The sequence below is a fragment of the Lonchura striata genome, chromosome 9, assembly GCF_050655825.1.
Source record: "Lonchura striata isolate lonStrDom1 chromosome 9, ASM5065582v1, whole genome shotgun sequence".
NCBI classification, from domain to species: Eukaryota; Metazoa; Chordata; class Aves; order Passeriformes; family Estrildidae; genus Lonchura; species Lonchura striata.
Window position 1 is genome coordinate 28141259 of NC_140711.1, and position 27766 is coordinate 28169024.

At 41.5% G+C, this 27766-nt stretch overlaps 1 protein-coding gene and 1 long non-coding RNA gene across 8 annotated transcripts in view; one reads left to right on the forward strand and one right to left on the reverse strand.

Moving 5' to 3' along the window:
* The window catches only part of LOC110480370 (uncharacterized), a 199336-nt gene that overhangs the window by 112104 nt on the left and 59466 nt on the right, over positions 1 to 27766 (reverse strand). The window lies entirely within an intron of this gene.
* LOC146766695 (uncharacterized) lies at positions 8591 to 27490 on the forward strand. The gene is made up of 2 exons (XR_014957413.1): positions 8591 to 17094; positions 21569 to 27490. It is a non-coding gene; the product is annotated as an uncharacterized LOC146766695 (long non-coding RNA).

The following is a 27766-nucleotide window of genomic DNA, read 5'->3' on the forward strand; positions in this document are numbered from 1 at the left end:
CTGAGAGAGAACATTTCACTGCTTTTATCCTGAACCTCCATCCAGTGCCAGAAATGAGGCTTTAATTCCATTTCTGGTACTGAACTGCCACAAAACTCAGTGGGAATCAACGCCAGCACCACCAGCATCAAACCTGGAGTGGGCAACAACCACCCACTGGTGTCAGGCACAGGGAGGGCCTCCCTGAGAACTCAAAATTATGAGTAAGTGGAAGCTGGCACGAATCAACCTTGCATGATGCTAACCCAGCTCATCCTCCCCAGACTGCACCACTGAGTCATGCAGTGCAGAGGGAAGCAGTGCCTTCATGATATATAGGTTTTCCTTACACGCAGGTTACACATTTAATTTGCTCTTTACTGAAGCCTCCAAGCTTGGCAGCAGAGGGAGACTGCATGATTGCCAAAATGATTGGGGAGAATTAGGACTAGACAGTGCAGTAATGACAAAAGGCTTGGGAGAGATCCCACAGATGTTTCCTGATGCTGAGCAGAAACTGCAATGCTAACCCAGCTAGCAAACAATAAACTGACTAATACAAGTCAACAACCAAGGCAAAAGTGGAATATTCAGTGACTCAGTGTGCAAACCACCTCACCTGCTTGCGCTGGTGCCGTGGCAAAGTCTGGGAGGTGCCAGTCTCCAAAGGGCAAGGAGGCAAACAAGGTCTGTGACTTTATTAACCTAAATCTTCAGGGAGCTCCCAGTGACCTCTCACACAGTGTAGAACCACGATTCATTCTTTTAATCATTTCTCTCTGGTAAAAAGCTGTGTCAGTGTTTCCCTCCCTCCTCCTCTTCACTCCTCTGAGTAAGACCGAGGGATGCAGGTGTGTGTGGGTGAGTTATCACTGCCACCACCCCCCTGCTTTCTAAGGACACTTCCAGTCCCCCAGGGAAGTGCTTGCACAGGCAGCACGAAGCCAGAGTCATTCAGCTCCTCCTTGGTACCAGCTGAGTGTGGAGACAAGGAGCAGCTCCCTGCATTTCCCACCAGAAGGGAGACAGCCATACCTCCAGAAGAAACCCTCACAAAGACCACGCTGCCTTCAGAAGGCACATCCAGAGCATTCCTGCTGCCCTCTGGCCTTGCCACCACCTGAAAGGCAGGTCTGATAAATCCCTCCAAGTCCTCCACACGCAGCCCCTGTGCCAAATCCCAAATGAATCCTGTTTACATGCAGCACAAACACTTCACAGGGTTCTTCTTGGGGGGAACGAGCCCATCTGCTCTTGTGTTGGCTGACCAGGAATGGTTCTACCTTTGAGGCACAGCTGCTAATTTCCAGGGGAATTGCCTGTCCATTTGAATGCCCAGTGAAGAGTGGAGCCAAACATGAGCTCTCATCATCAGAATTTTTTATACAAGGCTCCAGCCCCAGGCACACTCAGATGAGGACATGACAATGGACTTTTATGGCACTTGCAACTTTTGGGCCAAGTCCTCGGCAGGCAGAGCTCCAAAGACTCCAGAGTTACATCACGAGAGAATATGTCAATTGTCTGGCCAAGAGCATAAAAAACCTTCTTGTTATTGTTGTTAGAAACCAAATGACAAGCAATTCATTACTGCACTGCAATTCAGTGCAATTTATTGGTTGATTTGCTGCGAGGGATTTTAGCTACATACTAATACACATACTATAAAAAGAATGCAAATTCAGTAATGCAAGTCTAAATGAATGAGACATAACATTTTCTCACAGTTTGCAAGAAATTAACCTTTAACGTCTTTTCTATGCTTTGGGAACAGCACTTGGCCAAAAGCTCTTACAGTAATAAAGCAGTGACCCATAGCAAAGAATAAATGTCAGAGTGAAATGATAACAGCAAGCCTATTTGCCAGAAAGTGGTAATTTATAAGATTTTAATTTGAGATCATCATGGGGGGGTCAGCCTTATCAAATAATTCAAAATGTAGGTCACAATTATAGCCCGCAAACTGTGGTTCTGCTCTGAAATGTGACTGCAAAAATGGCATGTTTATTATTTCTAAATGATTTTTTTTTATCAGATGCATTGAGTTTACAAGTAAAATGCTAATGGGACAGGCTTGCTTTTTGCTTTCTCCGTTTTTTACATTTGTGTAGCTCACTGATTTCAGTGCTTATTTCTGATTTACATTCCCTTAAAAGGAAAATCAAACCCATCAGTTTCCCACCTTCCTGCTTGAAAGCCACAGAGCCAAATTACGTCCTTGTTGTTCCCTGTGTCACCAAAAGCTTTCAACAAATTTACACTTTTCTGGGCTAACTAGAATGCAAAGCCCTCCCAATTCTGTAAGTAATAAGGAAAAAAAAAATTCAATCCACCTCTCACTTCAGGCAGATTCTTTGGGTGGTGTCCATCCCATCGATGGAGTGCTCCATCAAAATCAGAGTTCACCCCACAGCTTTCTCTGCAGCACTGTCCTTGGCCTTGCTGGCTCCTCAGTCTAACAGCAGAAGGAGAAAAGGCTTTTAACAGGTTTTTCAATCACCCTGCCCAAATCAGGAACTGTGAAATGCTAACACCTGTCTGGAGCAGAGCACCCGGCGTGGCTGGAATCCAGCCTTTGCTTCAAAGTGAGCCAGACTAGGAGACGGTCCAGGAAGAAGGAAAGAACCATCAAACACATTTCCTACCTTTTCTCAGAGCGTTTTCCAGCCCTGTGTTCTCCAGCTCCAGGTGGATCCTTGATGCAATGCAGTGTAATTGTTCATTACTCCCAGCCCTTCCTCAGAGATGCTCCTGGGGCATTTCTCAGCCCATTTCCAGAGAAACTGAATTCTTTCTAATGAACCAGCAGAATGAATTGAGAAAAAGTGAGTGAGGCCTGGCTAAAGAGAAGTGTGTTTGCTCCACCAGTGCCTGGATGGAGACAGGAATGTTTCTTATGTGCAGGAGGAACCTTACTGCACACACAGGGAGTCAATATTGTTACTGCTAAACAAGTTCTGTTAATCCTCATGTGCTTTGAGAATTTGTGCCTTGGCTTCTTCTTCCTTGGAACTACAATGAAACTTATTAAGGCTGAGAAAGCCCTTATTCCTCTCTTTGGCAAAACAAGCTGTAAACATGGAGAACAAAACCCACCCAGAACAAGCTTAGAGTCAATTAGAGTTTGACTTAATAGGATTTAACACAATGCAGGTGAGATGACATGAAACATCTCCATAGTCTTCATTCAAAACAGGGCCATACTCTAGTTTTATCACATCTCTGATTTTATTTAATAATTTTATTCTATAACTAAATTTCTGCAGTAATTCTGTCTTTTGACATCCTTCTTCTGCCGCAGCTTTCTGTAAGCCAGCACGTGCATTCACAAAACTCAACACTGACATGCCAATGGATGATCAAAAGTCTGCATTTGCCTGTCATGGGCTAAAAAACAAACCCAACCACAAGAACAGAGATTGCTGGGCTCAAAATTTCAACAAGAAATTCCATTGTTCCAAAATCCACCTCACCTTTTCCAAGGTATATTGCCAAGAGAGGGAATAACTGGCCAGTTACACAGACTGAAGAGCTGGTGGCATTGTCTGGGGGTGCCAACAGAACCCAGGCAAGCATAACATTAAATATAATACCTTTAATTATAAAACAAGGTAGGAGAAATGCAACAAATTATTTCTTACAGACAATTTGTTGCTTAATGGCCTGAAGCAACTCCAAGGGCTGTAAAAGCTGATATGACAGTCCTTAACCACAGTAACAATCTATACACTGGGATTAATGCCATCATAAAGTTTAAGCAATGGTTTATAACTCCAAACATTGGCAGAAGCAACCAATTTTCTGTCTCTTGGAAAGCAAGAGTATCTTACATTAAGAAAATCATAATTCAAAAGCAAGGAGGGGGAGAAAAGAAAAACCCCTGCCCTCCAAATGAATAGATTTCACTTATTAAAGTAGGTGTGGTGTGTTGAAAAAGACCTAATGATGAGTCAGGAAACAGGACTGAGAGAACCTTGCTGCTGCTTTCTCCCAGGCTCTTCAGGCAGCATTTTAGGGCTGATGCACAAGGCTCAGCAGACAGCTTATTTTATGAAAAATAAGCTGCTTTCAGGAGGAAAATGCCTGGCAGTGCATGCTTGGTCACAAATGCACACGAAATGACTGGAGATCTTCCAGAAGCAGCCGATAATTTGTCTCTGATAGTGTGCCAACAAAACCAGCCTAAAAACCACATCCTCTTTAATGGTACCTCGCTCTTCAAAGCTTCAATGGACAGTCCAAAGCTCTTGGAAAGAAAGGGTGAAAACTTGAAGGGTGACAGGGAGAGTCAAAGCAAACCCAAAATCTGTCCTAAGAAATGCTGTGCCCTGGTCAGAGCTTTTAAGAAACCCCACGGGCTCCAAATCGCACCACAGCAAATCACCTCATTCCATCTCCAACATTCAACTTCTGATCCAGACTGGGGAAAAACTCAGTGATCATTTCCCTCCTCGAGTCATCCACTGCATTTGAATTTCCAGATGGGTCTAGAGCAGCTGTAAGTTCCAGGCTGGGTTCCTATCACAGCAGCTTTGTCACAAAGCATCAACAGCAGGTTAATTGATATCAGAGGTATGTTTTAAGACTCATGTGCACTAAGAACTCCAAGATGAAAGCACAATATGTTTCAGTGGGCACAGCTGAGTAGTTTGTATTTTGCTTGCACTGGAGGACAGTGTTGAGGGACTTGGCAGAGTGGCACCATTTGATTTATCCCTGCTGCCTCCTTGGACAGTGCCAGCACTGGGGCTTCTCTGTTCTGCTGGGTTAAAAAAAAAAAAAAACACCAAAAACCCAAACCAGAAAGACCAAACAGCATTTTTTTCCCTCTTTGCTACTGTAAGTTAAAAAAAAACCATGAAACAACAAATCCCACATTTTAAGTTTTAAGCTTTCAGAAAATACGTTGGTTTTTTGGCACTTCAACACCTTGTATATTATCTCGCCACTTTCTTCTCTCTAAGTGGTTACATTACTCTTGCAAACTAGCAAAGGGTGTGGAAATATTTATTATCATCTACATTTTCTGTAGAGATCATCAAAGGACAGTGAAAAGTATCTGTGTGCCGAGTGGGGGAAGGAGAAACGCAATTACTCCTGCTTGATCTGTTTATTCCACAAGTTGGACACAAGTCATTGCCGTGACATTTTCATTTTCCTGGATACACGACTGGGCTCTAATCTCATTTGTGCTGGTGTAAGCACAGGAGGATCAGCAAGCTTCCCCCCATTTACATTTTGGGAAGTAACAGCAGGAATCAGGCCCCCCTAACCCTTGATCATTAATTCTGATTCACCTCCTGCATGTAACAGTAGCTGTCAAAAAGATTTTGGAAAACTGTCAATCTCTGGTAAGAGATAAAATCTTGATTAATAAAAATAATTTAAAGCTGAGTTTGTTCATTGGAAAGAGAGGTCATTGGCACTGTGGTGTCAAGAAGCCAATATTTTACAAACACATGGTATTCTTAAGGGAAATCAAAGCAAAGTCTGTACAGAGCCTCCTGCCAAGTGAGCTAACAACTCCATTTAACAAAACAAAATCATCCCAATGCTTAGAAGAACTCTATCCTTAACAAATAAAAATCAAAGCAAAATGCAGACCAAAGTGAAATTACTTCCACGATCAAATCAGAAGCTAAGGGCCAAGCTGTGCTGTTGGGGGAAGGGGAGGGAGATGGAGTTTTGCCTTTAACAAGCAAGAAGACGAATGGAAATGATCAGCAGTGAAAATTCAGTTATCTGGGCTTCTGTTCTGCTGGCCCATTATTTGCAGTGAGGCCACTGAACAGATTTGAGTTTGCAGCTCTGCCACAGTGAGGAAGGCCAGAGATAGAGTCCAGAGGAGCTGGGATCAGCTCAGCCTGGCTGCCCTTTGAGCTGCACCCATCACCAGGTGAGCACCTCCTCCCAGCCCAGCTGTTTGGGCAGCACTGCCCAGCTTGCTCAGCAATAACCAGGTTATTTCACCTGCAAACCACCTGGCCTTGGGCACTGCCACTCCTGACCCCTCTGAGAAACCAAACCACCCCACTGAGGGCGTTCCTGTGCTGGGCTGGTGCTGTTTTTGGGGATAAAAATCTCCTTTCCACCTCTGAGCGGTCATGCTATTATAGCAGCACAGTGCACTGATAAAGGGGGGAATTATCCCACCAGTTAGAAGTACAACACTTTTTAGCCTTTAGCTGGTGATAAATTTCCAGGGTACACAGAGATTTTTTTGCTCCAAATTTTAATTTGGATGAACCACCCCCAGATGCAACACAGATCAGTGAGAGGCACCTCCAGCTAAGCTCAGAGAGCAGCTCCAGCGCTCAGAAATTCTCAGATCAAAACCCAAAATACGTCTGCATCAGGTTTTCCTTATTGCAGCTACAAGAGGCTATGCCTAAGAAGGGAGAAATAAAAGTCAAGCTTCATCCTGTGCCTCTCTGAAGGGCGCTCCTGCGGGTAGGAGTGTGTGTCTATGTTGCAGATAACTAACTAGCTACATGACAATATGCATTGGAGATGAAACCAAAGCAAATGCCAGCATGATATATTGTGTCAGTAACATCAAAGGAGACGGGGAGGGGAAGTGAGTGTGAAAATCAAACAGAGTACTTGGGAAAGAAAGCTAATTTTGAGTTTGATGTGCACGAGTGACACTCATTAAAAATTGACGAGTGCATGTGAAAGGATGCCACCTGGGATTATGCAACTGCTAATTAACATTTAACACCATTTTCTAACCTTATAAAATATTCTTAGCCTGCTGAAGGCTTCTTCATAACAAGCACAATGGAGGGAAAAAAAAAAAAAATCCAGCACCTAGCAACAGCAAATGGAATGGGAAAACTTTATGAACTTTATAAAGCAACACAGAAGGCACGAAGGGCTTAAAGGGAGAGTGACAAGGCAGCACAGGGGAAATACCTGTGCCTGTACCCTGCTCCCTGTCCTGCACCAAAGGGAAAGGAGCACAGGGATGTGGCACTGGGGGCTGAATGTGTGTCCTGGTGCACTGATGCTCCTGCCCATAGGATTCACTGGATTTCCATAGAATTGTCACTTTTTGGGTTGGAAAAGACCTCCCAGTTCATCAAATCCAACCTTTAAACCCAGCACTGCCACACCCACCTCTAAACCATGTCCCTACGTGCCAGGTCCATACACCTTTTAAACACCTTCAGCACATATTAATATTAAATTAATATAAAATCCAGCATGTTTTAAATGTTTTCCAGCACAGCACCCAATTTCACCCTACATGACACCCTCCTACTTACTGTAAGCCACAACTGAGAGTATTAAGTGAGGTCTCCCACCCTTGGAATTTAGCATGAGCCTTGCAGTAGCTGCTGATTTTCCCCCCAAAAATCCTTCTCCTGGATTCCTGCCACTAGCCAGCAGGGAAATCCCGGGTTTTAGTCTTTTTTAGTCTTTTTCATAATAGTGGTCAGGGGAAATATGGACTCCAAAGCACGAGCATCTGTTCTAGCTGTAAGTTCACATGGATTGGGGGTCCCAAAATAGCAATATTTTTAGAAGCTGAGTAGGAAGTTCTCTAGAGAAAAAGGGAGGATAATTAAAAAGAACAGGAGAAAGCAAGAGAAAGTGAAGGGGAGGCAGATAAGGTGACAAGACCTGAGCCTGGTGGAACAGATCATTGCAGCGAGGGAGGAGAAAGGGGCAGATTTGCTGATTCAGAACAAACCCCGAGGAACCTGGGAACACTCACTCCAGAGCATCTCAAAAAACCTAAGCCCAAAGCAACGAAATTAATAGGTTACATTTGGGTTTGGCTGTTTCAGCCGCGTGTTTACATTGTGTTGTTTTGCAGTTTAAACAAAGAAAGGGAGCCCAGAGGGACAAACCCAAACAGACCTTGCCTTTCCAGGGCCCAGCGTGGGGCATCCCAGCAGATCTCCCTGCTGCAGTGACAATATGGTTCTTTGCAGTAATGAGACATTTTTATAAACCCAGGAGCCTTCCAATTTTACACACGTATCCCAGAAATAAAGTGCTTTTTAAAAGATAAACAGCTAAAGCTGTCTGTGTACAGTGAAACTTTATGATATAAAAGAGATGGCCCTAACTGCACAATACTGACATATTTAAGTAGATTTTAATTAATACAATGGTATTCATACAGCATGCCCAGGAGGACTCCTGTGTCTTTTTTCACATGCTTCCAGATGAACTTGCTAATTGAATGGTTAAATGCTTTCCAAAGAGGCAAGACATCCCCTTTTCGCTGGGAAAAGGGAATGGGATTAATTCTTACAAATCATACTGCAGCACAGTCAAAATCTTTCAAAAGACAGTAATACCTCTGCCACTTTTAGATGTGTCCCAGATGAACCAAGCTTAGATTCCACAGATACCAAGAGCTGTTGATGAAATATCGTTTATCCACACCCAAAAGATGTGAGGTGTTGCCTTGCTGCAGTGAACTCTGGTCCTTCCATCCTGGGTGGGGATAACAAGAACAGCACACACTCAGGGAGGGCTGTCAGACAAAAAAACCCCAAAAAAAAACCAATGACAAAAACCAAACAAAAACAAAAAAAAAAAAAAAAAAAAAAAAAAAAACAAAAAAAAAAAACCAAAAAAAAAAAAAAAACAGAACACAACAGGGAAGCCCAAGATGGTCGGGGCACAAGCGCCAGCAGAGGCTGCCTCAGAAGACAGTGCTGAAGCAAAGCAGGGAACTGGAGGAAAATTGATTTTTAAGTAGAAAAAGAGTAGTTTCCCCTTGCTGGATTTGAAGCAGTGAACTTTCAGATGCTCAGCTTGGACAGTGCAAGCTCTCCCTGCTGCTCCTGCCCCGTGGCTGCTGTGGGGCAGTGCCAGGTTTGGGAACAGCTCTGGGGTCACCAAAGCTGCACCCAGAGCAGAACCCTGCTCAGCCCAAAGTGAAACCTCTGAAGAGAAATAGAGAGATGTCAACAGACAAAAGAATAATGAAAACTCTGTAATATAACATTTCCCTTCCTTATGAGCCCTCTCCATCACCAACATCCATTCACACTTCTGAGCATGCCTGACCTCCTGATTTCATCTACAAATCCCAGATATTACACTGGCTCTCTCCTTTCAAATTGTAAAATCTGCCCTGATAAAATGGAGAGAATGAAGTTTAGATTTCTTTTTTTAAGGATTATCATTCATCATTACCATTGTTTCAAAACTTTTTTATGTATGGCTTTTTCTGAAATGGCCCCTGTTTAAAACGTGGGACTATATTTTCACATAAAGAGATATTTATTTTCCAGAAAACCCAGAAAGATAAAGCTCACTGATTGCCATGAACTGTCATCTTTGCAGGAAAAAAAAAAAAAAAAAAAGATAAAAAAAGATCAAACACTTGAAAATCTATCCAAAGCTTCCAACCCTTAAGCTAATAAAAGAAAAACAGTAAATCAGCTTTCAAAATATACTACCCAAAATTTTGTATTTCTAGAAAAGCATGTATCTGAAAATTATTACCAAGTATGAGGTAAGCAAAAAGTCAATACCCTGTGTTACATGCCAGAAGGAAATAGGGCAATTAAAAAAAAAAAAAAAAAAAAGGAAGAGTCTGGAAAAGCCTGTTCAGAGGATTGGGGAGCAGATAATTTTGATTGCCAGTACGCAAATGAGGAAGGATGTGGATAAATGGCATGCAGAGATGTGATTTTATTTCATTATTTTTTAAAACTCTCGCTGGAGTCTTCCAATTTTTGAGCTTTCCATTTCTATAGTAAAGTATCAATTTAAGGCTTTCCTCATTTCTCTATTTTCTAAGTGTTTGAGCTTGGAAAGCCACTGATAGTGAATTTTGGAGCATATTTAGAGCAGGTAGCTTGTTTTGTTTGAGATTATTGTCAACAACATATAAGGGATGCTTTTATTTGTCCATCCTTCCTTGAGTTATATTTTTCTGTCTGTACCCAGAGGCAAAACCGAACCCCAAAGACATGGAGTGGATTTTCCCTAGCAAAGGGCTGATTCCATGGTCCACTACATTTGTCTCCTGTTTCAAGGGACTCAAAACCCAAGATATATTGGAATAATTAGTGCAGAGGCACCTGCACAGGCAAACACAATCAGATCCACAACCAGCAGAAATATTAACAAGGATAAGAACCACAATCACTGGGAAAAAGAACTCTTTTCAATACCAGGCATCACAGACTCCTTCTGCTTCCTGCCAGCTTTTCCTTTGGTTTATTTGGAGCTGATGACACCACAATAGTTTGCTAGAAATTTCCATTCTAATTTGCCAGATAGGAATGTGAGTAAATCTTTAGCTGTGCTGAATGAAAACCTAAACAGTTTTTCCAACAAACTTCAGAAATTAAGATTGGGTACTGGAAGGATAAGACAATCAGTCATTACTATAGGATATATTTTTGATGAGTTTCTTGTATAAAACTGGCATTCTCAAAAGGAGATCTAACTGAATTTTCTTCAAGAAAATTTAGAGAAAAGTAGGTGCAGCATAAAAAAGAACATAATCCCCTTCCACATCCTAAAATTACAGTAATACAAATTCATCACATTTTGATTTTAGTAAGTTACATAAAACGGAGAAGGAAACAAAGAAGCTGCAGCCAATGATACCAAGGTGCTTTCCACAAAAAATTGTAGCATCTATGAAGCCTCAGGATAGGATAAACTTTATTTGGTTTCCAATCACTGTGCCTTAAAATCTCCCTTTAAATTTACAACTCATACGACAAGAAGGATGGCGAGATTTCAAACCCTCCCCACCAACAAAAGGAAAGCTGGTATCTCCCAGTGCAGAAGGCTCCCACCACTCTCCATCCAACCTCTCCTCATCCCAGGCTTTGCAGGAAGAGGGGAGGAGCAGAATTCCTGTCCTGTGTTTTGTGGGAGCATCGGGACCCGGCGGAGACGAGCGCCCACAGCCCCTGAAACCAAGTATGGGTCGCCTTAGAGTTTGCTCACCAGGTCTTACCCACCCTTGATTTCTGGAGCCATGGGGCTGCTTGGGCAGAATCTGCACCTCGAGACATTAATTTTGAAGTCTGGGACCGAGACATTAATTTTGAAGAAGGGAAGTTAAGATGATAGTTAAATTAAAAGTTACTGAGTTAGTGGAAGTAGATAAATAGGCTTTGCTGTTGTTAACAACAGCCAGATCTTAGATAAGAGATCCAGGATCTATGAACTCATTGCTTGTCAGCTTTATGTTTGGGTAGCTGTGCTTATCATGAAAAACAGAAAGTGATAAACAGATCTCAGGGACACAAAGTAGTTGCAAACTTCTCATATTTGAGGAATCCATGGAACACAGGAAAACTACAAGGATTCATATGCCACATATGCATTGAAAAAGTAGAAAGGTCAGAATGAGGAAGACTTATTTTTCTTTTTCTTTTGGAGACCCCCTCCCCAAAATGGACCCTCGACTCATTTCAGGGAACAGAATAGCCTTAATTGCCTTTTTGCCAATTAACACACAAGCAGAGGAAGTGACAGGGATATGAATATTCATATTTTGTGTATTCAAGACTTTTGTAATAACAGAGCTTTGTAAGACCTGTGATTTTTACACTGTGCATTAGGGAATTATCCCACGTGCTGCCTGGCCGTCACAATAAACACACACTTTTTAATTTTAAACTGTTGGAGAGTTTTTTTGCATCTCAGTTGGATATTGATATTACATCAATATTCATATTTTAGTAAATCAGGACCAGCGTGAGATGAGGATGATGAGGGTGACATCTGTCTGCACCCAGCCTCACAGACCCCTTACAAAACAAAGGGGTTTTGGCCAAGAAACACACGTGCCTGATTTTGTGACTGATATTTCCTGCACAGCATTCCTCTTACATCATCTGTACTGTCTCCCTTGCACTTTACTGGGACTAATAAACATTCCACACTTACTTTGCAATGCATTTTCTCCCTGCAAGACAACCTACTTGCTATTAGCATGTAAACTGCACACTTGCCAGTCAGGCTAACCTCATCAATCTGTCCAAGGCAGAAGAGCTTGTACCCTCTTACAAGATTTCTGGGACTGCACTTTTTAGTTATTCATCCAGTTATTTGAAAGGAAAAAAAGAAAAAAAAAAACTTACAAGATTTCATCTCTAGACTTCAAAAATAGGACATATTAATGGGAAGAAAAAGGATCACTCGAGTTATTTTTATATTCAAATTTAAATTTTTTCCCCCAGAGGAATCCATTTTTGTGTTTCCCAGAAGAATATAGTTCAGTTCCATCCCTGCTTTGAATTAGGAAAGCAGAATGAAGGAATTAAGATTTTTAAAATAACTATCAAAACCATGCCTTGGATTTCTGTGTTTGTGCTCTTGCTCAGTAATGGCTCACCACTCACCCCCTGAGGAGCAGAATAAATTAAGCATGTACCATATTAACAAGCCTCCTATTCTGGGGCTGACTCCAACATCCCTGCATTGTGTGTGGAAGATGAGCTCCTCCAGGCCTTGGAGAACAGGATTTTAACCTCACCCTGCTGCCCTGCCCTCAGGAAAGGCTGGGAAGGGTCCCCAGTGTCCCCTTGATGGTCACAGCCTGACCTGGGCCAGCATCCTGGCTGGCCATGACTGGGAAATGTCCTGCCTGGCCAATGGCTGGGAAATCAGCACATCAGGAGGAAAAGCAAGAATTATAAAAGCATAAAACAGCCTGAGTTGGAAGGGACCTTAAAGCCCATCCCCTGCCATAGGCAGGGACACCTTCCATTATCCCAGGGTGCTCCAAGCCCTGTCCAACCCAGCCTTGGACACTTCCAGGGCAGCCACAGCTTCTCTGGGCACCTGTGCCAGGGCCTCACCAACCTCTCAGGCAGCAATTTCTTCCCAATATCCTATTTATTCCTGCCCTCCTTCATTTTGAAGCCATTCCCTGTCACACCAAGCCCTTGTAAATAATTTCTCTCCATCTCTACTGTACTCCCTTCAGGTACTGGAAGGCCACAATTGGGTCAGTCCAAACAATTGGGTCACTCCCTCTGAAGCTTTTCTTTTCCAGGCACCCCAATTCTCCCAGCCTTTCACTGTATTCCATCCTTCTAAACTCTGCTTGTATTCTTTTGAGATTTCCCAAGACAAAACTTGCATCTGGGCCACACAATTCAAGCATTGCAGATGGGAACAGAATTAGTCTGATTTTTCAAAACTTATTTGTACTCTTTTTGGGGGTTCCACACACTGTAAAACTGAGTTCCTTCATTTTGTGTTGCTTGAAAAAGTAATTTTTCACTTTCTCTAAAAAAAGGACACATGGGCAATTTTGTTTTGCACTAAGAAGAGAAAGGCAGAGAAAGATTATGAGCTTCGTTCAAGACTGTAAAGGAAAAACACCAAAATAATAAAAAGACCTTTTTAAATTTCACCCCTGATATTTCAGAACCAAGTTCTGAATTCCTCTGGAGGATTTGTGAAGGAAGAATTTCAATATGTTCCCTCTGCCAGAATTAACATGAGACTTCATTAGACAGAAGTGAAGCTGAAACCTGAAAGATTAGACCTGTAAGTGCAGAAACACTGGGCATTTCAGGGACTCCTTTCTTCAGCAGAGCTGCTCCCTTGCAAAGCTTTTCCAGATGATACTCCAGAAATGGGGCACTGCTCAGAATGTGAACAAAAGCTTTCACCAGCAGGAGCGGGGGAAAGCAGCCACATTATTTCATTCTGAAGAGTGGTGTTGTACAGCAATTACTTTGCATAAAATCTCCCATAATGAATTAAGAACCCCGAGTTAGTGCAGCAGCCAGGCTGACGGAGCAGGCAATCCATCAGAGAAATGATTCATAAATTAAACCATCCCCAACTAAGGCCTTCACATATCACCATGTAATAGCTCCTAAGGAGTCATTATGGGTATTCTGTCAATAATGCATAAACTTCATGACCCTTTTAACTCCCACCTCTCCTCAGATCCCAACAGTAATGGCCCATCACTCCTCCCCCCACCCCTGATTCCTGGGTGCTGTTCTCCCACCCCATGAAGTCAATGAAAGTGCTGCCATTGATCTTCAGCAACACAAACTCGCCTTCCATCTTAACTCTAACAAACAAATTCAAACTCAGCGCTGCCAGGGCTGGAAATGCATGCAGAGGATAGGGAAAAACCAAGGGAATGAAGGATTAAATACCAAATTTTCTCATGCTGCCACAGCTCTGTGCAAGCCATCCTTGGAGTGTTACACAACACGCAGAGAGATGGGCTCCTTCAGTTTAACTGGCACCAATTTCATTGATCCCCCTCAATTTCCTGCCTTCACATCACACTCTCACATGCAGCTTCACTGACAGGTATTAAAAAAGCCATGAGAAAACACCTCATATGTGAGAATCCAGAGCTTCCCTCTGGCTGCCCTGGCAGGTCTGGGACCCTGGCAGGGGTCAGGAACCCCCCTGGACAGAGCCCCCAGAGACACTGTCTGTGATCTCTGTCCATGGAAAAGAGTTTTCAATCTTACAGCATGAATTACAAGCTCTGAGTGTTTGATATCAGTAATAATTAAGTGTGGCATGGGTGCAAAAGTAAAATTTTAGGATTCTAGATGAGGGGTCCAAAGGGGACAAGATGGAGGAAATTGGGTGTGCCTTGTCCTTTTTCTCCTTCTTCATGCCCTCCATGTCTCACTGTGGTGTTGGCATTTTTCTGTTGGTTCAGGCTGGGGACACACTGTCCAACGTAGGTGACAGATATTGGCACGTTCTTGTAAATGCAGCCCAGGGAGTTTCTGGTATTTAATGTTTGTCACATCCCACTGAGGGCAGAGCCCCACACGCTGCCCTGCAGGGCAGAGCTGGGCAGGGCAGCAGAACATGTGAGAGATAAACAGAATAAACAACCTTGAAAACCAAGAATTATGACTTCTTCTTTGACAGTGGGGCTGACAGACAGAGACTTTCTACAATCTGGGAATCATCAATACCTCAGATTCTGACACTCATACAACGCTGCCTACGAGACTTGGTGGCTGTTCTGCAATATCCCACCACAGCTCCACCTTCACCAGATCAAAACCACGGACCAAACATCAGCACTGCCCAGGTGAGCCCTGCTGGAAGGCACCTCCTGGAGCATCAGGGTCCTCAGAAGCACCTCAGCAGTGATGCCAAGGAGAGGTGCTCTTCAAGTGAAGCGTTTTATATCAAGAAGTAAGCAAAAGCATCATTTGAAATCTGAAATATACTGGCTAGGGAATGAAATAAGAGAATGTGAGTCTGGCATTTTGCAGCCCTTGTTTGAAGCCACTGGTTTGCACATAGTTCTTTCAGTAGAATATACCAGTAGAATTTCAGTAGAAATACCATGGCCACATTCACATATGTGTATTAATATTAAACCATATATAATAGATTATACTTTATTAGTTTAAGGGCTTTAGCAGAAGGAACCTCTTCTTTCTCTCAAACTCCTGAGTAAGTTAAGCAACCTGTTTTTTTACATGCAAGAAACTATCCTGTAACTTCATATGAAACAACACAAAAGCAACACTCCAAATACCACAGGGATTTTGCTCAGAAGGAAGATTTATAAAAAGAAAATAAGAAATCCCTTTTTAGCACAATGTATATACAAGAGAAATTATACCACCCATAAAATCTCTCAGTTTATAGATCCATTTGGAATGAATGAAAACTAAAATTCTGGGGTTAGATGAGGATGCCCTTTGGTGTGAAGCACAGGGGTTGGTCTGTGCAACCTGCAGCTGCAGACACCTGAAAAGCAGAGTAAAACACAGCCTGGCTCATTACTGCAGCTCCTGCAAGTCATTGCTATTCTCCTTCCACCTTGCAGGGTTCACTGGCAGATCAGTCCCATCAATTACTGCTCTGTGCTACCAGGCTCTGATATTACCTCAAGGAAAGCTCTGCACATCCAAATTCAAAGGCTGCCAAGGTGCAGTCGTGACTTAAACATCATCATTTCGTTTTCACACGCAACAAGGAAACCTATCATTGTGAAAATGGGTAATCAGCCAAATAATCTTGCTTTCACTTCATTTACAGGTCTGCAGCTTGCAGTTTTAAAAACACAGTGAAAGTGTTGGGGTGTTCTAGCAGTAAATATTATTCACAGTATACTGGAATTTTCCAGGTAACAGAAAGAAAACAATGAGAGTGAGATGATGAATACCAACAGCAAGGAACCACACATCCCGGGTTTCTTTCCAGTATTGCTCTTCAGGATGGTTCAGATACTTCTCTTTCAGGGATTTTATGCATGGTAAGCAGTAAAAGTAACCAGAAATATTTTCATTGCCCCAGCCTTCTGGACCCACCAGGATAAATCACCTCTTAGAATAGTAGTACCAAATACTTCATGTCAGTTCAAACCTCTGGATGCCTAAACCCATCCTTTACTTCACCAGTAATTACTTTTTTAGAAAAAAAAAGAAATATTACGTGCTTGACAACTTAAGCCAGCAGTGACACATTAATCTTTCTCTTCAGGTAGTGTCTCAGACTGAGCATTGCTCCCAGCAGCAAAACCCTGACTTGGGGAGGGGTGAGACATCCCCACACTGGGGAAGGTCACACTCATCCTCACCCTGCTTCTCTCTAAGAGCTGTTAGATTTGGAAGAGTTAGTAATTTTTTTTTCCCCTAAAAAATAACCCAGATTGAAGTTTTATTTTCGGGGGTTTTTTTTATGTGTTGTTTCCATAACTGACACCAGGAGCCTTGAACTCTCCCACAGCTCCCAACTGTGTCTGTGCCCAGGCTGACCCTGATGCTCGCCCTCTTTAGCACCAGCACAAAAACATTTTTCTCAGGGTATCCAATAACTTAAAACCCATCATTTCCACTGGTAAGAATCTTGAATTGATCAACTCCTTGCGTTCTCAGTGAAAACAAACCAGGGTTTCTGTGGCTGTGCGGGTGCCAAGCAGAAGCTGCCACTGAAGCACAGGAGGCACAAACGGGACAGTCACACACTGACACGGTGCCAGCTGTGCCCGTGCCAGGGACACGTCCCCAAGCGCTGCCAGCACCAGGGAGAGAGCCTGGCAAAGGCAGCCAGGAGGATTTACAGGAGCTGAGCCTCCTCCAGGGTCAGGAGACTTTGTGCACTCCCCGAGATGCTGCTTTTACACCTGACACAGCTGCACAGGCACTGCAGGCCCTCATCAAGGTACACCTGCAATTCTTTAGCATAATAAGTGGTGGGAGAAGCAGCCAAGAAGATGCCTGTGCTGCATGGGGGAGAAGTGCTGAGGGGGGAGGTTTTGTTGTTGTTGTTCTCCTTGGGTTATTTATTAAATATGGAATTCAGAATATGGGATAATATATAATAATATAATATTAGATATTACAGATATAATACATTATATATATTATAATGATATAGTATCATATTCTATTTATTATATAATTATAATTAATAATTTTAATTATATTATAATTAAATATAAATATATTCTATATATTATACTATATTACATTGTATTATATTATATTATATTGTATTATTATATTATATTATATTATTATATTATATTATAGTATAGTATATTATAGTATAGTATATTATAGTATAGTATATTATAGTATATTTTAGTATATTTTAGTATAGTACCTTTTAGTATATTATAGTATATTATATTATGGTATAGTATATTTTAGTATATTATAGTATATTTTAGTATATTTTAGTATATTTTATAGTATATTTTTATAGTATATTATAGTATATTATATTTATCATACTATATTTATCATATTACATTTATATAATCCTGGCTGCTCTGTCCCTGCACTGAGCAGTAACTGTTCAGGTTTAATGGTGGCACTGGTGAGGCTGAACATGAGAATTGCCCCTGTGCATGGGTTTGTATGAGGAAAATCAGCTTCACACAGCCAAGATCTATAATTTCAAGTGCATTTGGTGAAACATGACATCCACAATTCAGCTGCAGACTTAGATCCAAGGGGCTGTTGTGGATCTGGAACCCAAGAAAACCAAAGTGCTTTGGGCACAACCACCTGACCCCTTTGTGGGCTTCTTGGAAGAAAGAAATAACTCTCCCAGAATAAGAATTCTCCTTCCACTGAGTATTTTATGTACCCACACGCACAACAAACCTTACTTGATCTCTCTGCAGCATTTGCAGTACTTCTTATTCAGATGAGAACACAAATGCAATCCACTGGCTTCACGTCTTTGCTTCCTGCAGATTGGCTTTTTTATACCCTTACCTGGCCTAGTTTCATTTATTAGGAACATATAAAAAATTATTGCCTTCTATAACTCTTCCTCAACAATGCCTCCAGCCTGAAGGCTTCATGAAGTTATAAGCAAAGATTTATATGTAATAAATAATTGAAAATGAAAAATATCCGTCTTCAACAAAAGTAATATATTTCTGGTAACAATGACTTTTCTAGTGAAGGGGAAGATAAAAGTCTATTTAACAGGTATTCTGATACCATAAACTAGAATACAATATTTGCATGTTCAAATATATTACAGAAAAATATGCTAATTCAAATCTGACATTAAGAAATTACTTTCTATTGCAAATTGGAATTCCAAATGAAACAATAAGCTGCACTAGACTTAGCTACACAGTCCACTTGGCAAAGAGAATCCACCTATAACATTAATAAAAAACATAAAACAAAAAGCACCAAAAAAACCCAAAAAATGCACATTACTGTTAAAACCAGAAAGAAATACTAGAATGAGATTTCCTGCCCTTGTAGCACATACCTTCTCCCAAATACCCACTCATAAATTTCCCACAGGAGTCTCACATCCACACCCCATCACTCAGTGCATAAAATGGTTCACAGCTCTTGTACAGAGAACCTGCTAAGTGGATTAAAGCTTATTTTTCATGTGTGACTTCATGATTTACTGTGTTTGGACAAGATTCTTCCTTGACTGAACTTGACCTAATCCATTTATGATTTAAAGGGGATTTTATGTATACAAACACACGAACAGATAGTAAAGTACTGAGGTTCATTATACAAGAAAACAACTCTGAGATTCAAACTCCAAAGAGGGTTCTAAAACCTACTGTCACATGTGATTTTTGTGTTTTTATTTCAAATGAGAATAAAACCATTTTTACTGTTGACTTTGACTCCACAGCTCAGGATCAGATTCCACTAGTTTTAGATGGTTTGAACTATTTCTATATCTTAAGTCACAGAACCTAAAGTGTACATAAAACCGTCCAAACAGAATTTATACTTTCAAATAACAGACCAAGCATGGAAGCCAAAATGGGAATGGCACATTCCCAACAATAGGAATGAAATAATATTGAAATAATATAATATAAAAACCTCAAAGGAATTTTTCATCTAAACTGCAGTGTTAAAAATCTGTGCTATGGTTTTACTATAAAATGTTTCAGTATATTATAATGACAGAAAAACTTTCTAGAAAAAGTTGTTTCCATTCTCAATACACAGAAGGAAAAGAATTGTGTAAAACAAAGGTTCTAAGATGGCTACAGGAGGATAATTCCAGTCTTAGAAACAATTAGTTAACAACCTTATTGCTGCTGAAGAGGAGGTTACCACTTGTGCTCCTGTCACATCGTGAGAATAAACTGTAAATTCTGAATCCCAGCTGGTTCCTGGGATGTGGAACTTGCTGGGAAAGCTGATCCTCTGCCCTCCTCTCACTGCAGAGTTCTCAGAGAACCACTTTAGAAATTCAGTGAAACTAATCCCCGCTCTGTGAACACCAACAGGCACCTACCACTAACTCCAATTTGCGCAGAGGCTGAGAGAATCCCACATCTCAGGGGGAAAATCTGCCACAAGCCATGCCCATCCAGCTGGAGCTCATTTCAGCCACCTGGGCTCATCCCTTGGTCCATTTAAGCAGGGAGATGGAGTTTGGAGCTGGGCAGGACATCGGCCAACGTGGGAAACCCTCTCACAGCTGGGAGGAGGCTCAGTGAGCTGCTGCAGGAAAGGAGACTCCAAGAGTGGTCACTTGATTATGGAACAGGAAAGGGAAGAGAATGAAATGAAAACACAACAGTAGTCTGAAAATAAAAATATGTAAGGACTGGCCCACAGCAGCAGAAAATTGGAGCTGGTTACCCAAAATCCTGGCCTTTGGTATTCACCTAGCAGCCCTGGATGGTGCTGGAATTAGTAAATAATAGAGCCACTAGCAACACCCTACTGCTTTTCTGCCAGATTTTTCTGTCTCCCCAGAATTTTAAGAAGTGATACAGCAGCCCTAAATTCCCCCCAAATGGGCACTTCCACTTCCATGGTCCTGAAAATGCCATTGCATCCCACCTCAGCACACCTCTAGGAATACATCAAAAGAATCAGGTTTTAATTCCAGACTTAGTTTTCCTTTCTAGCCTTGTGTACTGCTGACCAGGCTCTGCACAGAATTCAGATTTGCAGATTGCATTTGAAAAAGGAAAGATAAAAACACAAAACCTGCCACATTTTTCCCTACAATGGTACATTTCTGCAGCAAAGGAATGCACTTCCCTCCTACTAGTACTTTTTTGAATGGTCCAGGAGATTATCCCATTCCCAGGAGATCTTCAGGTTTATCTTGATCAGTTTATTTGCTTCCTAGCAATTTCATTTTGAATCTAAAAGCATTATCAATTTTCTTTTTTATGCTGAATATGTTAGTAGCCTTGAAAGATCCTGCTAGCAGAGCTTTCCCAAGGATGGGTGGATTTGCTTAGCCCAGAGAAAAGCTCCATTTCCTGGAGCTAGTCAGCAAACAGAACCTATTACAGCTTCTTCCATCAGCAGGTTGGACCACAAAATACCTGCAGGAAGTAGATCTGCAAGTCAGATGGAGTCATCACTACCTACTTACTCTGAGGAGAGTGCCTGGCTTTAATACCTTCATAATCACAATTTACTATTGAGAAGCTGCCCCAAGCTATTGCCACTTTATGGTGGACACCCACGATGCACAATAATGGCTTGTACTGTGATAAAATAGATTTACTGTCAATATAAATATACTTACTGCAGCAGCTTTTCTTAAATCTTTATTTATAAGGCACACCAGATAGCCCAATGAGGGAAAGGAAGTATTTCTATATACCAGACTTTTCACTTCATTTCCTAGAAAGATTACAGAACATCATGGACACAAGGATCAGACCAAAGGTTACGTATTCTAATTTCAGAGAAAATAAAACACTGTGAAGAAAAGTAACTCTACTGATATCCATGCAAATATTAGTCTATATACCCAGGTTTTACTCTAAAATGAACCCCAGACTTCAAAAAGGAATGGAGTTGAGTTGGTGGACCCTCTGGAGATATTTATCTCATAAAAGACTTTCAAATTATCCTCCCACCCCCTTAAGATATTATCTTCATAATGTACTAAAAAAAAAAAAAATCCTGGCCTTTGGTATTCACCTAGCAGTCCTAGATGGTGCTGAAATTAATAAATAATAGAGACACTAGCAACACCCTATTGATTTTCTGCCGGATTTGTCTGTCTCCTCAGAATTTTAAGAAGTGTTTAAACAGATATATCCATTATGTGTTGGAAGGAATTTTAAAACTCCCCAGTAGGGCTGTAGTTGATGACATATTGACAGTATCTCAGCCTGAAATAATTTTGGACATTCTGCCTGTGTTGTCTGCAGATGCAGAGCCAAAAACACCCAGCTGAAGGGCAAAGTGAAGGTCAAATGCCTGAAGCACTCAGAGAAAGCAGCTACACTTGAACACTGTTGCTTCAACCCTCGGACATCAGCTTGTGAAGACAGAAGCAATTCCTGTTATCAGCTGTACAAATAAAATTATTAAAGCATCAGACTGTTTTTCCATCGAAAAGAGCGCCCCAAGGACTGAGATTTTAACTCTGCTGCGAAAGAACTGAGGAGTTCTTATCTTCATTTGCTAATATAAACAGAATACCTTCACTAATTCCCCAAAGCAGCTCCAGCTCCTTTGCAGAGCTTTCCTCCAAGTTCCTTCCTCGTGCTCCGCTTCTACCGCAGCCCAATGTAAGGAAGCATTTAATGCATTAAAACTGGAAGGCTTCAGATTTTCCATTTGAAATGTAGGGCACCAGAACACTGTTACCTTGCTAATAAAATGGGATGATGTGGTTTCAGAGCCATTAACCAATCCCTTGGAAACTTTTTTTTACATTTTAACGCACGAGTTAAATGGAAGAGCATTTAAGAATTTTGGTACTACTTTGACAGGAGACTAAAACAAGAACGTGTTAATCAGCTGTGTAAATGCTCCTTTTTGCACTGATCCTATTTGCTTCTCCTTTGCTGGAGCAGGAATGTTCTCCTCATTATGGTCCTGATTAAGAAGTTTGATGTGCTGACCTTGAATATCAAATTAAGCTCCACGCTGCAAGCAAAGCATCCTATCTTCTCTAGTGGCTTATAAATTCATTAGACACTTTACACAGAGTTTTAAAATTTGCTGACACTAAATTCACTCAATACGGAACAGAACTGTTAAGATTTATGAGGCAAATCTGCAGTTAAGTGAAACATGCAATCTCCAGGTGATTTCTACCAGGAATCCTTTCCATCTAGGCCCTTGCCTTGTTTTTTAAACAATGCCCTATTGAATTTCAGGCTGTTAATTATCTTCTCCTTTTCCAGCCAAGTGATCAATAGCAGAGGACAGACAGCTGCTGGCACGAGCCCGAGCCAGGAAGGCGACAGCGCAGAATTCGGCGTTTGCCCGGTGCCGTGGCTCCAGACACTCGTGTTGCACACCCCTCCAAAGTTCAAAAGGAATAACTTCTGTGCAGAACCTTGCTTGCTGCTGTGTGGAGTGAAAATAATTTATCTCAGGTGCCATGTTTCTGAAGCAGCTGGATCAGAATTTTAAATCTTTTTGCCATCTATACTCCCCAAGGGCACGAGAAGTGAATCAAGGCTGGTTTTTTACTTTCATGGATTCCAGGCTTTGACAGGAGTTCACAGCAGAAAAAAAAAAAAAAAAAAAAAAAAGAGAGAAAAAAAAAAAGTAACTTCTGAACACCAGGCAAGCCCTGTATGCCTGGTCTTTGCTTAACAGACTTTATTTTCATTTTGTCAGAATATGTTTTGTTTGCATTTAAAAAGGGGCATTTGATACCAAATATGAGTGCTTAACTAGAAAGCAGCTCCACCAACAACACCAGCCTGACACACAGGATAAGCCTCACGAAAGAAAGTTAATTCAGTCATTTGTGAAGATTTAAAGGGGATGTCAGGATGTAAAACCTGCTCACAACAGGAAGGAGAGATGGTGAGAGGGAGACACGGGGCAAAATTAATCCTTAGAATAATATTCTCACAAGACTAATTTATCCGATATAAGGAAGGGTTTGTGTCGCAAACCTTTGCGCTGACAAGAGTTAACTAAGCAGACACACCGCAGAGAAAGGGTCAAGATGAGGACACAGAGGCACCTAAAATACCCAGCAGCCTTCCTAAATCCCCAGCTGAAGTTATTCTCTCTCATCTCGCACATGGTGTGCGACACAAGAGTCTCAAGCCGTATGGCACCGAGGATGCTGATGTGCTCTTCTGCTGCCGTCCTGGCCAGGAACCCAGAGCAGCAGCAGCTGCCACAGGGATGTCTCTTCTTTCACATTGATCATTTTGTAAATAGAGAGGAGCAGCGCAGCTGTACAACTCCCAGCTCCAGGGTGGAGCCAGCACAACTCACACCAAGACTTTCTTAGAAGTCTGGTGTCAGTCTGCAAATTAGTTTGGATGAGAGGATCCAAATTCCAAGTGGCAGACAGGATGCTTAACAACCTGATGAGGCCTGAAGCACAAAAATAATCTTTTTTTTTCTGGTGTAGAATTACACTTACAACCAATTCTGCCTCAAATAAATTTATCAAAATGGAACACAAATACAAGCAAAAATTTGCTACGCTGATAGAAACCACATACAAATAACTGGGATGGAAATTTTTATCTGGAGTGTGACTCAAAGTGGCCTGATGAAGGAGTGGCATCAACAGAACTTGATATCAGTGCTCAGTTGACTTCTCTGCTCTCAGAGCTGTTGGAGGGGAAGCAGATATATCTAATATCAACCTTAACTGCTGGAGCTGCAATTCCAACCAGAATGCCAAGGTGGAAACAGGGGTCATACCTTGACCTTGTAAACAAAGAAAATAGAGAGCATAATTACAGACCCCACAAAACAAACACACAAACATGAAGGGACAGCAAAAGGACTTTATCCCATAGTCCAGCTGGCATTTCTGGGATTTATAACAGAAATTAAGGTTGATAAGAAGTGTCATACAGATAATGACATCAGAATGGAGCGTGACCTTCACCAACCCAAGGAAAAAAGAACTTACATAAAACAGCCAGTTAAAAGATGAGGTGAGAAATGAGATGAAACCAGCAGCCATTTCTGCTTCCTCTTGAACCAGAAAGAGAAAATTAGGGGAAAGAATGGCACTGAAGCCTGTATGGGGTGAGGGGAAAATGTGACCTAAGGTCTTCTACCACAGCTAATCTCTCCTGTTTCCATAGACAAATGTGACTGGATTTAAGATACAACAAAGTGAGATAGTGCCAAGGAGTGTTTCATTAATGCCACAAATCTGCTTTCTGAAAACCAGAACTGATGTACTGTGGTTTAGCCACAGGTAAATAGACAAAACACAGCATGAAAAGTCATACCTCGTGTCCATAAATGTTGTGCAAAAGAATCCAGAGTTTTGCCTGCATTTTTAAAAATATTTTACATTTCACCTACAGCAGAATGTCCTTTAAATGAAATGTCACAGCAACTAAAATAACATCTTCAAACATAATTTCATCCTTGTTCTCCTTCACTTTTTCCTCTTTCCTTTTTAATACTGTAGTTGCTCACATCTGATATTCCTGTTAATCATCACAGCATTTTACTTGCTTTTGCCATGAAAGGTTCTTGAGGCTTCCCTCCAACCTGATATCCTGTGATTCACCTCTCCTATTGCTGCCTTTCCCAGATTTAACTGATTCTATCTCCAGAAAAAAAAAAGCAAGGACTTGACACAATAAGTCCAAGATCTAGAAATATTTTGTGCTCTGAACTGTGTGTTTTACTAAACACATATGAAAATGCAAAATTTCCATCTCGACAGTCAAAGTTCAGTCTTTGGTTCAAATGAGTGTTGCCTGCACATGGGTCATAAAAGAAAAGCATTAATAGTGGTTTAGTCCCTCGGTTCTTCATTTCTTTGCAGTTACATCTGGTACTGAACCAGGAACTGCAAACCCAACAGGAGAAATTTAAGAAAAAACTAGAAATCTGCGTCCACTGCCAGATGGTCTACCAGCAACAGCAATGAAAAAAATATTTGATGACAGTAAGATCTGAAAGGAAGACACAAATACTAGAGCATAAGGTTTATAAAGTAATTGCTTAACAAATTTATAGAGGGATTAATAAGACATATCTGCTCACTCTAGCTGGAAATTCTGTCAGCGACCCAGGAGTTTCTCCCAGTCCTAGGTTTATGTTATTTCATGAGAACCTCTTAATCTCCTATCAGTGTTCTCCTGTGAGGCAAGGAAACAGAAATCTTTCCACTTGAGCAGGAAAGGGGCAGTTTGAGAGCCCTGCCTGGGGAGGAGAATTCAGCTGCCCTTGGCACCATCACACCTCCCTCATTTCAGTCTCGCCCGTGCTGCCCCAAGTCTCCTTGCTGAAACACTTCATTCATTGCTTTACCCACAGTCAAGTCTCAAATTCCACACCTCCCCTGGCTGCTGCCAGGCACCTGCATGTCGTCCTGATTCTTAGGATTTTCTAAAGCCTTCTGAGTTTACGTTCTGTTAGAGAACTTTCTCACACAACTTTCTGTAAACAACATATTGTTTTACATTCCTTCATAGGGGTGGAGAAACTTGATGTACTAGTGGTTTGTCCAATGTCTTTGGAGAGGTGGCACCTTCACTCTCCAATCCACTGCCACCTTTGGAAAAATATAAAAGTTGGAGTCAGAAAATAAACCTGCTTCTTTACCTTGCAAATAGCAGGTGGCCCGTGTTGTGCTTTCACGTGTCCCATAGCAGCACCTGCACTCTCTCTGCATTCAGAGCTCACCCCACGTGTCAGAAGCCCCAAAAACACTTTGTTCTTTCACGTCCTCCCAGGCCCTACAATCTCATCTCTATTACTATTTACTTTAGCAAATACCAGCTGCCTGTTCTTCCCTTCTGCCACTTAGCACATTTTCAGCCCCCTCCACCCTCCAGGAGGGATGCTGAGCTGCTCTCTAACATGATCCCACCACACCAGCCATCTTCCCCTAAGTGGTTTCATCTTCTCTCTGATGAAATAATTACCAATTCCACCTTCTCCGAGATCAGTGAATCTCAGTCAGCCCTCATTAGTGTAACTCTCTTATCACAGCACACAATATGACTATCAAAATTACTTCCTGAATCCTTCCTATTCTTATTAACAAGTTAGAAACAGCTCCTGGATGGAAGAGTTTTAAATACTGAGATGTAATTTACAGTTTACTGCATAAACCTCAGAACAACTTACACGAACTTAAGTACATCAAGCTCTGTGCTCAAATTAAGCTGCTCCTCTTCCACCCCAAAGGATGACAACGTGTTTAAAGAACCAGCAGAGTGGCTTAAACTAAACTTCAGTTCCAAGTTCCTTCTAAGGCAATCAATCAGGAACTAAAAACCTCAGAAAAATTAGCTGCAAAATTATCTTAGTCCTCCAGGTGCTACAGATTCATAACCACCTTCCTGTTTGGCAGCCTGATTCCAGAGGTGAGCCTCACATCCAGGAAATTCATCTCCTGCCGTGAGGAATGCTGAAGCACAGCAGCCCGGTCCTGGTGCCGGGGGACAGACACCCCTCAGCTGTGACAGGCACTTGGCCCAATTTCACTGCCAGGTGAACCCACGTTTGCTGGGAAAAGGTTAAAAACCGCCCTTTAGTCCAGAACAAATGCTCAGACTATTTTTTTTTTTTTTAATTAAACAGTCCTACAAGGCAATGCCATCTTTCCATGATCTCCTGGCTGCCCATGTCAGAGATCCTGTGCAGGTTAATGAGAGCCAGGAGTGCAACATTCACATTTCTGCACAGCTCAGCCCCAGCTGCCTTCCAGGGCAGACCCCTAAAAAGCCACCAAAACTCAGTTTTGACCAGAAATAAACCTGTCTTAATCCCTAGTTCACTTTAATCTAAGGACTAGATTTCAAGGTGCCTAGACACACTTTAAATGCAACAAATATGATAATGGCTTTTTTTTTTTTTTTCTCCTGGAGGAAAGATAAATCTGATAAAGAGGAAAAAAATCAATTTTTTGTCATGCAGCAACTTGAAGTTAATTTAACAGTGTTTCAGGATGACTGCACATGGATTCTCAGACTGTCAACTACACAAGTTACAATCCCTTTACACCTTGGGATCTGCCCATTGTTTTAGTCTCCCAAAATTAGTTTGGAAGCCTTCCTTGCACACAGCTTCTTTTCTCTGTTTGCCATAATTTTACCTGAAAAATGAGCCTATAAATGCTTCTAAGTATGATCAGTGTTTCTGATAAAATTAGAAGGTGCTTTGTGGTATGCTGGTTATGGTTTTAATTTGCTTTAATGACCTAAACTTCTATTTCCTAGCAATTAATTAATTCAGCAACAGGATTTTATAGTTCTCCTGGAGGAAAGAGGATTCCTGGAAGGTTCTCTGCAGAAGACAGAGATGTCTACATGCACCTTTTGTGCTGTTTCAGTGCATCTTCAGCTCCTTTTATCTCCACCTCAGCCCTGTGTTTTATTCAGAATGATGAGTAATGCAAACCTCAGTCATCATTTCTGCCTTTCTCTTTTTTGGACTTATGCACA